We start from the raw sequence: 15,695 nt of genomic DNA on the forward strand, positions 1-15,695 counted from the left end.
TTTATGAAGGAGGATCATGTAGCGATACTGGGTGGAGCAGGGAATAGTCTTGATAGGGACAGGTAATATGATGTAGTTGGTGACCTGGTAAATATAGCTACTCAAACTGGTGGCATTAATGTGCATTTCGTGCAACTGTTTCAGCGTCATGATCAGCCTCATCGTAATGCGGCTGTTAGGTGTGTTAACATGGGGCTGGAGAGGGCACTCATAGCAGAGGGTGCAGTGGTGCCAGTTGAGTCTATCAGTAGATCAGGTTTCACTAGGCATGGCCTGCACCTCAATAAGTATGAGAAGGGAAGCTGGCAAAGCTTATAGGTGACAGTCTAGTGGATGGTGGTGGGATCACTCATGGAAAAACTCCTGTAGTAGTCGGTGTTAGAGCTGCATTTTTTTTAGATTAAAGTCAGCTGATAGGTATACCTGCTTAAAGTAAGTCTCTCTAACTAAGGAATCACCTTCAGAGGATGTCATGTTGCCAAGTAGAGAAGCAATTAGCATGTTGCATCAAAATATAAGAGGTATTAGAAATAAAGTTAGTGAACTGATTATGGATATTGACTCCACAATTAATTGGTATATCAGAGCACCACTTACATAATTTGACAATTCAGAGGCTTCCTTTACCAGGATACAGATTAGCTGGTTGTTTCTCAAGGAGTTGCTTGCGGAGTGGGGGAGTGGCCGTGTACATAAAAGACAGTATTCCATTTGAGTCCATACACATATCATGGCACTGCACTCAACAGATATTTCAATATTGTGAAGGGATAGTTGAATTTAGTGAAACTTAACTTCTAATTTTTGTTGTTTATAGGCTAGGTCCCCTACTGTGACTTCAGAGGATTTCTGATCAAGCTAGAGAGGGTTCATGATTCACTTTATAGGAAGTACCAGAAATTAGTTATATGTGGTGACTTCAATATAAATTTTGTATATGATTGTGCAAGAAAAAGGATGTTGGTAGAGCTCCTAAATTCGTATAATCTGATGCAGGCTGTGTTTTTCCCAACTATGATGCAGGGGAACAGTAGCACAGCCATAGACAATATTTTTATTCATTTTTCATTACTAGATGGGCATTCTGTTAGTAAAAGAGTGAATGGCCTTTCAGAACATGATGCACAAATTTTAACACTATAAGACTTTTATACTCAAACAAATGTCACATATAATCACAGACTATGTAGGAAAATTAATCCAATGTCAATAGAGAGTTTTATTAAGCCTTGTCAAGGAACAAGATTGGCAGGATATTTATAGTGCCGATAACACAGATGAAAAATACAATGCATTCCTTAACACATTTCTCATGCTCTTTGAGAGTTGCTTTCCATTAAAATGTTCTAAACGGTGAACTAGCAGTAAAAAGCAGCCTGGGTGGCTGACTAGTGGGATAAGGATATCACGTAGAACAACAAAATGTTAGAAGTAGTCACAATCGAGATACAGTTGCCCATTACAAACAGTATTTTCTGAGCACTGCTGGCGAATTAAAAAAAAAATTCGTTTCTACAGGGAATCATGTAACTCTCTTGGCAAATGCCTTTCAGAGATTGATGTCTGAAATACTTCTCTGTGATACAGACAAGGGGGAGATTGAGTCAATAATTAAATCACTGAAGACTAAGGACTCTCATGGATGTGATGGAGTGCCTAGCAGAATATTAAAGTACTATGCTGCACTTGTTAGCCCTGTCTTTAGCCATACTTGTAATTTTTACTTTAGGAATGGTCAGTTCCCTGAACATTAAAATACTCAGTAGTAAAGCCGCTTTATAAAAAGGGAGAAAGGGGTAATGTAGACAATTTTGGACCTATTTCTATGTCATCAGTGTTTGCTAAAGTTATTGAAAAAGCTGTGTATGTAAGGGTGATTTTTCATTTTGTATCACATAATTTCCTATCAAATGTACAGTTCGGCTTTAGAAGTCATTTAACAACTGAAAATGTTATACTCTCTTTTCTCTGTGAGGTACCGGATGGGTTAAACAAAAGGTTTCAGACACTAGGCATATTTTTTTTATTTAACTATGGCATTTGATTGTGTTGATCACAAAATATTGCTCCAGAAGTTGGACCATTATGGAATATAGGGAGTAGCTCACAATTGGTTCACCTCTTACTTTAATTGACAGCAAAATGTCATTTGTGGGGTCTGAGTGGGGTATGGTCAAATGGGGGGTGCCCCAGGGATCAGTGTTGGAGCCACTCCTGTTCCTTATTTATACACTCCTGGAAATGGAAAAAAGAACACATTGACACCGGTGTGTCAGACCCACCATACTTGCTCCGGACACTGCGAGAGGGCTGTACAAGCAATGATCACACGCACGGCACAGCGGACACACCAGGAACCGCGGTGTTGGCCATCGAATGGCGCTAGCTGCGCAGCATTTGTGCACCGCCGCCATCAGTGTCAGCCAGTTTGCCGTGGCATACGGAGCTCCATCGCAGTCTTTAACACTGGTAGCATGCCGCGACAGCGTGGACGTGAACCGTATGTGCAGTTGACAGACTTTGAGCGAGGGCGTATAGTGGGCATGCGGGAGGCCGGGTGGACGTACCGCCGAATTGCTCAACACGCGGGGCGTGAGGTCTCCACAGTACATCGATGTTGTCGCCAGTGGTCGGCGGAAGGTGCACGTGCCCGTCGACCTGGGACCGGACCGCAGCGACGCACGGATGCACGCCAAGACCGTAGGATCCTACGCAGTGCCGTAGGGGACCGCACTGCCACTTCCCAGCAAATTAGGGACACTGTTGCTCCTGGGGTATCGGCGAGGACCATTTGCAACCGTCTCCATGAAGCTGGGCTACGGTCCCGCACACCGTTAGGCCGTCTTCCGCTCACGCCCCAACGTCGTGCAGCCTGTCTCCAGTGGTGTCGCGACAGGCGTGAATGGAGGGACGAATGGAGACGTGTCGTCTTCAGCGATGAGAGTCGCTTCTGCCTTGGTGCCAATGATGGTCGTATGCGTGTTTGGCGCCGTGCAGGTGAGCGCCACAATCAGGACTGCATACGACCGAGGCAAACAGGGCCAACACCCGGCATCACGGTGTGGGGAGCGATCTCCTACACTGGCCGTACACCACTGGTGATCGTCGAGGGGACACTGAATAGTGCACGGTACATCCAAACCGTCATCGAACCCATCGTTCTACCATTCCTAGACCGGCAAGGGAACTTGCTGTTCCAACAGGACAATGCACGTCCGCATGTATCCCGTGCCACCCAACGTGCTCTAGAAGGTGTAAGTCAACTACCCTGGCCAGCAAGATCTCTGGATCTGTCCCCCATTGAGCATGTTTGGGACTGGATGAAGCGTTGTCTCACGCGGTCTGCACGTCCAGCACGAACGCTGGTCCAACTGAGGCGCCAGGTGGAAATGGCATGGCAAGCCGTTCCACAGGACTACATCCAGCATCTCTACGATCGTCTCCATGGGAGAATAGCAGCCTGCATTGCTGCGAAAGGTGGATATACACTGTACTAGTGCCGACATTGTGCATGCTCTGTTGCCTGTGTGTATGTGCCTGTGGTTCTGTCAGTGTGATCATGTGATGTATCTGACCCCAGGAATGTGTCAATAAAGTTTCCCCTTCCTGGGACAATGAATTCACGGTGTTCTTATTTCAATTTCCAGGAGTGTATAAATGATATATCCTCTAGTATTTTAATTTCACAGAATGGGCATACGATTAGTGAAACTGAACAGTTCAAATTTCTGGGTGTTCAGGTTGATAGTAAACTGTCGTGGAAAGCCCATGCTCAGGATCTTGTTCAAAGACTTAATGCTGCCATTTTTACTATTCAAATGGTGTCTGAAGTAAGTGATCCTTCGACACAAAAATTAATCTACTTTGCTTATTTTCATTTGCTTATGACATATGGTATTATATTTTGGGATAACTCTTTCCATTCTAAAAGGATATTTTTGGCTCAGAAGCGGGCGGTTCGGGCAATAAGTGGTGTAAGTTTGCGAACCTCTTCATGACCCCTGTTCACTACTCTAGGTATTTTGACATTGGCCTCTCAATATATACATTCTTTACTGTCGTTTCTTGTTAACAATATCAGCTTATTCCCAAGAATAAGCAGCTTCCACTCAGTTAATAATCCGCAGAAATCCAACTTGCATTTGGTTCAGACTTCCGTAACTCATGTACAGAAAGGTGTGCAGTATAGTGCTACGTCCATTTTCAATAAGTTACCACAAGAATTCAAAAATCTTAGTAGTAATCCATGCTCTTTCAAATCAAAACTGAAGGGTTTCCTCATGGATCACTCCTTCTATTCTGTTGAGGAGTTCCTTGAAAAATTAAGCTCATTGTTATGTTATATTGTTGATAGTGTTTACTTAAACTTATGGCTTCACTTTATTTGCGCTCATAAACATTTTATTTTTATCTGTTATTACTTTTATGTTGTAATTTCATGTACTGACACACTCCATGACCTTGGAGTTTTGCTCTTCTATTTGGTCCTATGGAACTTGATGTGTAAATAAAATAAATAAAATTTATCAAGGAGACAGTAAACCCCATATCAACCTAGAAACAAATGTCCATGTTAAAAATGCAGAGCATGAGGAACAACTTCCGCATCATTGGGGCATCCAGGGGGTGACTGATTACAGCGTGTGCATGGTATCCTGTTGCCCCATGTGTGAGGGGCGAGAGCAAGTTGAGTGGCTGCGACAGACAGATCAGAGATGGCCGTCTTTATGACAGAGCATGCATGTTGTCCAGCGATGGGGACTGCCTGTGTGAGAGTAGTTGTAAGAGCACTGCAGGCAAGATGGAAGTGACCCACCTGACCACAGACGATGGACAACCGAAGACTCCGAAGCCATAGAAACATTGGACAAGGAGGAGTCTTGACGACGTTGCTCTCTGTGGGCCATACCACACTGACAGCGCAAGGGAGTTGCCTGCAGGGAGGACTCTAATGCTGCCACCTGTGGCTCCACCATGAGAAGCTTGTTCTCTGCTTGTGTGATTTCAAAGGAGTGGGGTATGCGCAGAATGTCTTCCAGTGAGGGGTTATTGAATTTCAAAGCAGCCGTGTGGACCTCTGCATCGAGTGCCAGTTGAATGACAACATCACAAATCAAGGAGTCTACATAAAATGCCTTGTAATGCTGACTGGTGCAAGTGAAGTCGCATTTGTGGCTGAGACCTAGCAAGTCCGTGACCCAAGAATGGTATGACAGACCAGGCTGTTAACGGTACTGGTGGAACTCAAGCCAAGATGCCAAGACATGGTATCGCTGGGAATAGTAGTTAGTCAGCAGCACACATATCTCGTAAAAGGAGAGAGCCATGGGGTCTGACAATGGTGGCAACTTGCAAACTTGCAGAGCAGAAAGAACGTGTCCAATGATGCCCAGGACAAGAATAACGACCTCTGCTTATTTCACAGTTAAGTTGATGCATTGTTGTTGATCTAACCAATACAGGTTTCTCATTTCCAAACTGGCCGTGGACTGACTGTCTCAGGACCAAAAATCGGGCCTTTATATATCTTCACAATATTGGTACTGAAACTATACACTGTTTAATGTTTAAGTTACAGAAATTACAATTAAAACATAACTCATTCAATTAACTGAATACCTCAAAAACTTTCTTCTTTTTAACCGTTTCTTCTACTACAAGGGTTAGTCTGAATTATTTGTTTAAATGATGAAATTAATAGATATAGTTATACAAACAATACTTAAGTTAACAATAGCATTTAAGTTATGAAAAAATTACTAATTTTACCCTATAACAAAAGTATTAGCTAGGAATGGTCAAAATGAATTAGGGAATTTATTACATACACAAAACTACGCACAAAATTAGATTTGGTGCTATATTTCTTAATACTGAGGGCCAACCTTTCTCTTCTATGGAAATGCAAATTATACTCATATATGTTAATGGTAATTAGTCAAAAACTGAAAGTATGGCAAAACAAGAGTGGAAGTAAAAAGATTCCCAGCTTGCTTTGTCACAAACTGAGGTGATAAACATGGCATGACAACAATACAGGAACACTCCAAACAAACGGAACTGGAGCACAGTACACCCGAGATGCACAAAGGAACTACAGCGAGTGCCAGACTGCTGGGGTAGCACTGTGTGGCCACCTAAATACGTGACCATGGGAAACGCGATTGGCCATGGACTTGACATGGTAAGGAGAGTGGAGCACTCACATGGCAAGGCTCATGGCACAGGCACACGCTGGAGCACAGGGACCCCTAGCGGGTATCCAGGTCCATACTCTCTGGCGCGCATTCAACTTCCACGCCTTCCGACACCATAAAAATCGTAATTTGTGACAAAGTCTTTTCTTTGAATCCCGTCCACTAAGTCTCTCCTGACCTGGGTTTCTGGGTGATTTTTCCAAACTCTCGCTATTTCCTAAACCTCATCAGTTCTTTTTCTTAATCCCTCTTCCTTCCTCTTCAACCCTTCTGCAAGAAGAAGGGGCAACTGACTCCAAAAGCCTGGAAATGCCCTTAACCTTCATACTTGTGTTCTCGTGCTACAGCTTGGTGAGTAAAATTTTATCAATTCAGATACATTTGTATCACATAGATCATGAATTTGCCAGTATATAGACAGCTAATAGTGGTCTGTGTGGACTTAAAATGCTTTCTGTGAAGTATCAGAGAGTAACAGCAGCTGAGCAGTATAGGAGGAGCAGCAATGGATTATCTCAAAGTAGTTGTTTTCCTGGAAGGTACTGACAGGGATGTGGAGCTATGCCATGGCTAGCTGCACTAGGTTTCTCAATTTGAGGATCCATGGCGTGAACAGCTCTTGAGGTGGTCCCACAGTTTCTTGATTGCATTTAAATTGAGAAAGTTTGGTGGCTAGGGAAGTGTGGTAACTCATCTAGTACTCATCAAACCATGCACGTGCACTGTGAGCTGTGTGACATGTTGCATTGTCATTGTGGTCAATGCCATCATGCAGAGGAAAAGAAAACTGCATGTAAGGGTTAACTTGGTCCCCAAGAATAGATGCATACTTGTGTTGATTTGTTGTGCCTTCCAAAATTATGAGATCGCCCAGGGAATGCCACATAACATTCCCCAGACCGTAACACATCCTCTTGGTTGCAGGGTGTTTGCTTTGAAATGTTTCACGGCATACATGCTAGCATCCATCTGTCTAATTGAATATAAAACGTGACTCATCTGAAAAGACCACCCGTCACCACTCAGTAGATGACCAGTTGCAGAATTGGCATGCAGATTTCAGCCTTCATCACCAAAGAACAACAGTCAGGTTGAGTGTATGAACCAGGTGCCTGCTGTGGAGGCACATATGCGGCAACATTTGCTGAATGGGTGTTGAGGAGATACTTTTGATAGCCCCTTGGTTCATCTGGGCAGGCAGTTGCTCAACAGTTGCTCATCCATTCATCCACACACATCTCCACAACTGTCATTCACCCGTGTCACCTATGCACAACAGTTGCCTTCTTCGCCAGTTTTGGATAGTGCCATTTTGTCATTCATGTTATACTTTAACCACAGTGGCATTTGAACAGTTTTCAAACTTAGCCATTTTGGAAATGCTTCCATCCTTGGCATGAAAGCCAATAATCAAGCCATTTAGGATGTAAGATAAATCACTCTATTTCCACATTATGATAATGACTGCACTGTTTTCCACATGCTCCGGGAACACTTTATTTACCATCCATTGCTAGTGCTGCCGTCTATTGCGTTTTCAGGTCATACACATGCAGTGGTCACATAAATATGACTGGACCATGTATAGGGGGCAGGCAAATGAAAACAAGACAGACTATAAAACGAACATGGCACAGATGTTGGTAGTGTAGTTAGGTGTGTGTATAAAAGCTCCCTCTCCTGGGACTCAGGAAGGAACAGTATGGATGTTCACCATTGTGTCATTTGTCTGTTAGATGTGCTCGACATGAGGTCAGTGAATTGTGTGGGCATCTGAATTCACTGTGGAGGCTGGGAAGGAGGAACACTGAAGCGAAATATGGTTTCTGACTGAAAGGAGTGTCAGGAAGTGAAATTTGTGCTCAAATATCTGCAGTGTATGGTGAACAAGTATGTCCAGTATATGTGTGTGTATCTAGAATGAACGATTTCAAGAAGGTTGGGGGCCATCGAAGGACAGCAGTCAGCCAGGACAAGCTCATTACGTCAATACCCCTTCTGCCATTGCTGTGGTTGATGTTGCTATTAGAAATGAGCAAAGGCGATTGGTGAAGACATTCAGCTCATGTTGGGCATCAGTTGCAGTACTGCTCATGCTATCATGATGCAACATCTGAAGTTCCAGAAAAACTACACATAGTGGGAGGTGAAGCTGCACATGCTATCAACAATACTGCAGCACCTGGAATGTATCACAATGAAGAATACCATATCCTGTCTCATTTTCTGCAGGAGATGAAACATAGTGCCATCATTTTGCATCATAGAGCAAGCGGCAGAGCCAACAACGGGCACACACAGATTCACTCCCACTGAAAAAATCCATAGCTGTGTATGCCAGCTTCAGGAACGCCATGATGTCCTTTTCCTTTGGCTGCAATATCCTCCTGCTCAATGACTTTCTGGAACATGGTGCAACAAGTAACACACAGTGGTCGTGGATACTTTGCAAAAATTGTAGCTCTGGTTTCGAAATGTGTGGAAGTTGAATGCATGCCAGAGGGTGTGGACCTGGATACCCACTACGGATCTCTGTGCTCTGGCACGCACACGTGCTGTGAGCCTCTCTGTGAGAGATACATACTGTCATTGTTTTGAGTGTTCCTGCATTGTTGTTGTCCCGCCGTGTTTATCACCTCAGTTCTTACTTGCCTGCCTCGTGTTGTGTCCTGGTCAGTTGTAGTGTCTATCATCCTCTACTTGTTTGTCTGTTGTGTCTTTTCGTTGTTAGTGATACCTCCAGTGGCTCCCCCGCCCGGTGACTTCACATCTCTATTCTCTGCCATGCATCACTCACTGGTTGCTCACGTCTATAACAGAAGCATGCCATAAAGACCAAACACTAAGGAATGTTCATGAACAGCATCATTCTGTTGCAGGATAATGCTCACCCTCATGTTACCAAGGTTGTTTTGACTATGCTGCAGAAGTTTTGCTGAGAAACCCATACACAGTCTCCATGAAGTCCCTATCACTCCCCCTGCAATTTCCATATTTTTAGAGCCCTAAAGAAAGACACTTGTGGCCATCAATTTGCTTCAGATGAACAGGTTCATGCCTGGCTACAGTCATGGTTTCATAGTGTAATAAATGAGGATCTGAGAGAACTTTTGCTCTGTTAAACTATGCCATACCACCTCAATCCTGGCCACAGGCAAGAGGGTTGCCATGGGCCACCGCCTCCGGCAGACAACTATGGTCTGAAGATGATCTTATAATAAGATTTAAACCGGTCACCACATTAAAAAATTTATGCGATCTAGACTGTTTCCAGTTTACTTATGAAAAAAGACTCGGACAGCATTATTTGGCTTTCGGTGTGACACACTTGAATTTGTGTAAAGCCTTCTTCCTCTCATGGATTCCACCAAAAGTGTATAAATTACTGTGTCAGCTTGCACCTTAACAAGAATCAGCAGCTCTTACTTTCAATCACATGTGCAGTTTATTGTCCAACTACCATCACAAAGGAACGCGTGTCATAGCAAAGTGAATTGAATTGTACCAATGCCACAAGAAACCAAACCAGTCATACAGGGCCTTAGCAGCCAAACATCAGGGCTTAGCTGTAAGTGTCAGTTCATGACTGATGCCCATAATGACTCTTCTGCAGACTGTGATGTGCAATGCCATTATCTATATAGCTCTGGACAAGGAAGTGCACCAGAAGGCTTTACCCTATGAAAACCCCCCATTGGCAGAAGTTTTGCAAATAGTACAATCTTTTGAAGTTTCTCAGGCAGTGGGTGACCAAACTGAGGTGTGGGTGAGGTGGTGTCACAAGATATGCTCACTAGTATGACAGAGAGCTTGCACAAGGAAGCGGCAATGGCAGCAGTAATCATGAGTGCTCAGCACTGAGCAGACCAAGGCCGGCCCAAGGAGCCGTGATGCCACAGCACTAGCATCAACATTCTCTGTTTCTGTCTTTTCCTTTCTGTTTTGTCCAGCACAAACAATTGGCATGCCCCAAGTGCTGAGCTACATGTAATGCTTGCAAGGAGAAGGGTGACAGCACCTCCATGTGTCATTCACTGAAGGTTCCTCAGTATACGAACATGGACATAAACTGTGTGTCTCCAATGCTTGTGACTTCTCCCAAGTTGTTTACTGAGTTAAGTGTTTTTCGCCAAGTGCTCTGTCGACACAGGTGTTGCAATGACATTGAATTCTCAAACCCATGTGAGTTCAGGCTCACTTCCACTGATACTGGTCACGTGGAAGCTGGTCAGTTATAAGAAACAAAACATTATGCTGTTGGGACAATTTACAGCATCTGTCTCTTACAAGTCAGTGGTTTGTTCCCATAGATTTTTGATGGTTGAATATGCCAGTGTTGAGAACTTGCCCAGGATGGACAAATTTCAGGCACTTAGATTTTCTAACACCAATGATGTCTGATCAGGCACCACATTCTCAGTTGGAAACACTGTGTGAGGAGTTTCTGGACATATTTTCGGAAGATATAGGCCTGTTCAGACAGTGTTTGTTTTTATAGAGTGCGCTCAAATTTCTTTTACATCCATGGCTTGGCCTCATTTTTGTCATGTGCATCCTATTCCTGTCATCCTGCAAGATCAAGTGAAAGAAGAATTGGACAGACTCCAATCTCTAAGGGTGGTCCAACCTGTTATTGCTAGTGAATGGCCATCTCTGCTGATTGTAGTTTGGAAGCCATTGGGAAACTTTGCCTCTGTGGTGGCTGCAGTACTACTGCAACATGCATCTGGTCGCAGATGCATATCCTCTCCCATTCCAGGAAGAACTATTGGCGAAAATATTGGGTGGCCAGCACTTTTCTGAAATTGAATTGTCTGAAACATATCTGAGGTTCATGTGGATGAAGAGTCTTGGAAAGTTCTGATTTTGAATACTCCTTTTGGTCTCTACCAGTATTTGTGCCTTCCTTTTGGTGTGACTAGTGCCCCTGTCATTTTCCAGTTATTTTTAGAGCAACTGACTATGCCTGTACTGGGTTCCATTAATTATCTGAATGATATTGTTGTCACGGGCTCCTCCACAGCCAATCACTTGAAAAATCTGCACATTTTGTTTTTGTCTTGCAATCCACAGGCTTATGGAGTAACCTCATGAAATCTCAGTTTTTTCAACCTTCTAGTGTATGTTTGGGGTTCGATCTCTGCCAAACCACATCTCCACTATTATGTCTGTGCCTTGCCCCTCATCCAAGAAGGAGCTTCAGTCCTTCCTGGTGAAGGTAGCCTACTACCATAAATTCCTGCCAGGGGTGACCACAATGGCCCACCTGTTGCACGCCCTGTTACACAAGACTATCTTTTTGCTGAAGCCCAGATTGCAAATGTGCTAATAAAATGTTTAAGTCCAAAGTATTCTTGGCCCTTTGTTTATCTACGTTCTCTCAAGACCAGAACATAGTTTTGACAACTAACACCTCACAGTATGGCCTTGGCGCAGTCCTAGCTCACTGATATGGCAATGGCTCTGAACAACCTGTTGCTTTTGCTTCTAAATCTCAGACACTGGTGCAGCGGCATTACTCTCAGGTGAAAAAAGAGCCTCTTTCCATAATTTATGCTCTCAAGAAGAATTGTGTCTTTTTGTTTGGCTCTGAGTTTCACCTTATTACTGATCATAAACCCCTGGTTTCCTTCTTTAAACCTCACACTTCCTTGCCTGACAAGGCAGCACACCACCTACAATGCTTGGAGTTGTTCTTGTCTTGCTACAAATATGAAATTCATTTTTGACCTATGTCCAAACGTGCCAATGCAGACACCTTGTTCCACATTCCTGTGGGTCCAGACCCCTTCTTTGATCATGAAGAATTGTTTTGCTTGCTTCCATTGTAATACTGAAATGCTGGCTGCAGTCAAGGTTTTTCCAACTACAAGGTCGCGCATAACAGCTGCTGTTGCCACTAACCCAGTTCTCCACCAGGTGGTTTGATTTGTTCGACAGTGCTGGCTAGATAAACTGCCAGGTCAGGTTTCAGACCCACTGTGCAACTATTTTTCCTTATGGTATTGCGTCTCTCTTTTTGATGGTGTTTTGCTGTTGTCTATGGAAAACTGCACTCCCAGAGTAGCTGTTCCTGCCTTGTTACAGTGCAAGGTTCTGTGCCTTCTCCACCAGGGCTATTGGGTAGTTTTGTGCACTAAACTGTTATCTAGGACACATGTTTTTTTATAGATGGCAAAATTGTTCATTTTGTCATGGCTTGTGAGTAGTGTGCAAGATAACAGGCAGTTACCATGGTGTCTCTGTCCATCTAGCCTAATTGATGCCAGTGATGGGAATGCATTTGTGTAGACTTGAGGGTCTCTTCTTGAGTTCCTATTGGCTCTTCACTGTGGATGTATTGTCCTGGTTTACCTTCATTCTCCGGTGTGCATCAATGTCAGGTGTTGTCACAATTTTTACAGTTTTGAAGGTTTTTTCTATTGGGTGGTTGCGTTGTACCTTAGTTTTCAATAATGGGCCCTAGTTCATTTCTACACCTTTCAATTGTTTTGCTCCTGTCATGGTATTCATCATGTTATGACTCTGCCATTCCCCCCTCAATCAAATGACAAGGCAGAACAACTTGTGCATATGTTCAAGTCCCAAACCATAAAGTTTTTTTGTGGATTCTTCACCAGATGACGTCCTTGTGCATTTTCTGATCACCTGTTGCTCCATGTTTATGGGGGAATGGAGCCCGGCTGAGTTGCTTCACAGCTGGCAGCCACCAGTCACTATTGTCCACTGCCAGGGAAACCATCTTTGTGATGTGCACCGTTTTGATAAGTAGCACCCTCACTCACTGCCTAAAGCTACGAGTTTGTGGGCACGGCCCCCCTCACAGCAGCCCACACCACTGTCCTCCAACCTGGAACCCATCATCACCTACTGTGGAGGCACCCTCATCTCATTGGCTGCCTCATCCACACGTGGCGCCCTTGGGTCACAGCTTCCCAGCACTGGGCCCCCTCATCATCTCAGCCATTGTCACCAGTGGGTCCAGCCCTGTCTCCTCCACATTGGGACATGCCTGCTGATGACGATGCAGAGATGGCAATGACACTCTCTTCCAATGTGCTGTCATCAGCACTGCAGCACTGCATGGGGCCACCACACTCACGCCTGCCCGCATATCCACATGTTCCAGCCCTACACTCCACTGCCTGCCTGGAACACAGTTCCAACCACACCATCAGCACTGGCTGCCACCACACTGGATCCAGTGGATGTGTCTTTTGTCATGCTGCTGGCATCTCCTCCATCACCTGGAGGCCCATCTTTGCATGAGGCAAATGTGTACCATATGCTGCTACTAGTGCATATGAGTGTGACTGCGTTGAGTGTAGTGTTGCCATTCATGTGTACTTAAATCAGTTGCCAATTAAATCAGCATGGGCTGTCCTCTAGGGGCCATGCCTATATATGCATGGAGCAGTGCTGACTCATTCTCATGGAGTTCTTTTAGTTTGGACTGCTCACATCAGATGTTCTCTGTATCACTTATGTTGCACCTTCTGTAGGATTCTTTTGTCTTGTTGTGTAGGGAGTCACAAGACACTTATTTATGTTACTGTTCAAAGGTTTATGAATAAAGCCATATTAATGTTACTTCGATTCGATCATGTATCACTTGGTTACTACAAACATAGGCACAAATTACAACAAAACCAAACCACTCACACACACAGCTTTCAGTGTGCAATTCAGCTTGTTATTGTGGTCTTCATTGTGAGGACTGGTCAGATACAGCTGTCCATGCTAATCTATCCTGTATGTAGCTACTACAACTACTTACATCTGAACCTGGTTACTATAGTGAAGCCTTGGCATCCCTCTACAAGTTTTATAATCAGCTCTTCCCTCCATTAGCAAATTAACTATTCCTTATGCCTCAGGACGTATTCTATCAACCTAACCATTCTTTTAGTCAAGTTGTGCCATAAATTTCTATTCTTCAGCATCTCTTCATTACTTATCTGATCTACCCATCTGGTCTTCAGCCTGCTTCTGTAGCACCACATTTCAAAAGTTTCTATTCTCTTCCTTCCTGTACTGTTATTGTCTATGTCTCACTTCTGTACAAGGTTATACTCCAGACAAATAGGCCTACTGTCATAAAACTTTTGCTAACACTTAAAATTATATTCATTATTGACAAACCCTTCTTGCTCAGAACTATTAATCTTAGTATTTTCAATTTGTATCTTTCATAAGATGGTGGCTGAGTGACAAGTGTGATTTTTAATGCTCATCAAAACATGTTTTGATCATTTGTTATTCTTTTATCTGTTTCACATTTTGATCACCTTTTGCAGTAGCCCTTGTTTAGTGGTTATTATACTGAAGTTTGCATGTACACTAAATTTCTGATAGTCATCTTGGTCTGACTTTTGTCTGCATACTGAATTCATGCTCGTAACAAAGTGCACATCTGCATATATTTTTATATATAACTTTTCGTGTGAATGGCTGCAATAATGTTTTTTTCTTTCTTTTTTTCTTGCCACATAAATGAAAAATTCAGCATCTTTGCATTACATTCAGGAAATATCTCACATTATTTTGAATTCTTCTGTATAAGGTTTTTTTTTATGTCTGTATGTCTGACATTATTGAAGTCACACTTAAAGCAGACTCCAAAGGTTACATTCCTTTTTAGTGAAATAAACATAAGACATCACATGATATTGTTTTTAGTTTCACATAGAGTTTTTTCCTTTGGTATAGATATTTTATTTGACCATGAGTGGAATGTTTCCATAGAAAAGTAAATAGTAGAATGCATTGTGGGAGCTGTAGTAAATGGTTTCAGTGGAAGGGAATGTTGGGGGGAGAATTCTGGGGAGGTCACTGAGGCCCCTGTCTTGAAACTGCAGAATATGCAGCAGGAATAGGTTACTAGAATAGCAAGAAAGGAAAATCTGTGGCCTCAGCCACATCTGGATGAAATTGTGAGAAATCTGGTGAGCATGAGGGAAGACAGTTGTGATGGAGTGGTTGGGAGCTGACACCTGTAGGACATGGAGGACGAGGAGGAGGTTGTGGTCTGGCAGGTTTGTTCTGTCTACCAGTACCAAGTTCCAGCTGCTGGAGATGAGGGGAGAGGAGTGTCTGATGGTGCAGGAGTAGGCAACCTGCAGTAGACTTTACCATGGGTAGGAAGAATAGGAAAAAAATTGTAATGAATAACAGAGTATTGCTGCCAGCTAGCAGTGATGCCAGAGGTCTAGACCCTTAATTACAGGAGAAGTTAGAATGGATGGATAGATGGATATAAAATGTTGGGCACTATGGAGCAAAGTCATCAGTGCTGTTTCTCAAGATCATAGCACTATTATACGAGTAGTCACTCTTGTTAAAAAGAAAAGTATAGGCTATATAACTAGAGCCACAGCCATAAAAATTTCTATACAGACTCCCCAGCATATCTGTCCATACTATTTTCTGTATTAATATTATTAATAAAACACGGGTAGCGTTTATCAGGATAAATCATCACAACAGATTCCATCCCTT

Source organism: Schistocerca americana, chromosome 1 (assembly GCF_021461395.2).
Source record: "Schistocerca americana isolate TAMUIC-IGC-003095 chromosome 1, iqSchAmer2.1, whole genome shotgun sequence".
In the NCBI taxonomy this organism is placed as follows: Eukaryota; Metazoa; Arthropoda; class Insecta; order Orthoptera; family Acrididae; genus Schistocerca; species Schistocerca americana.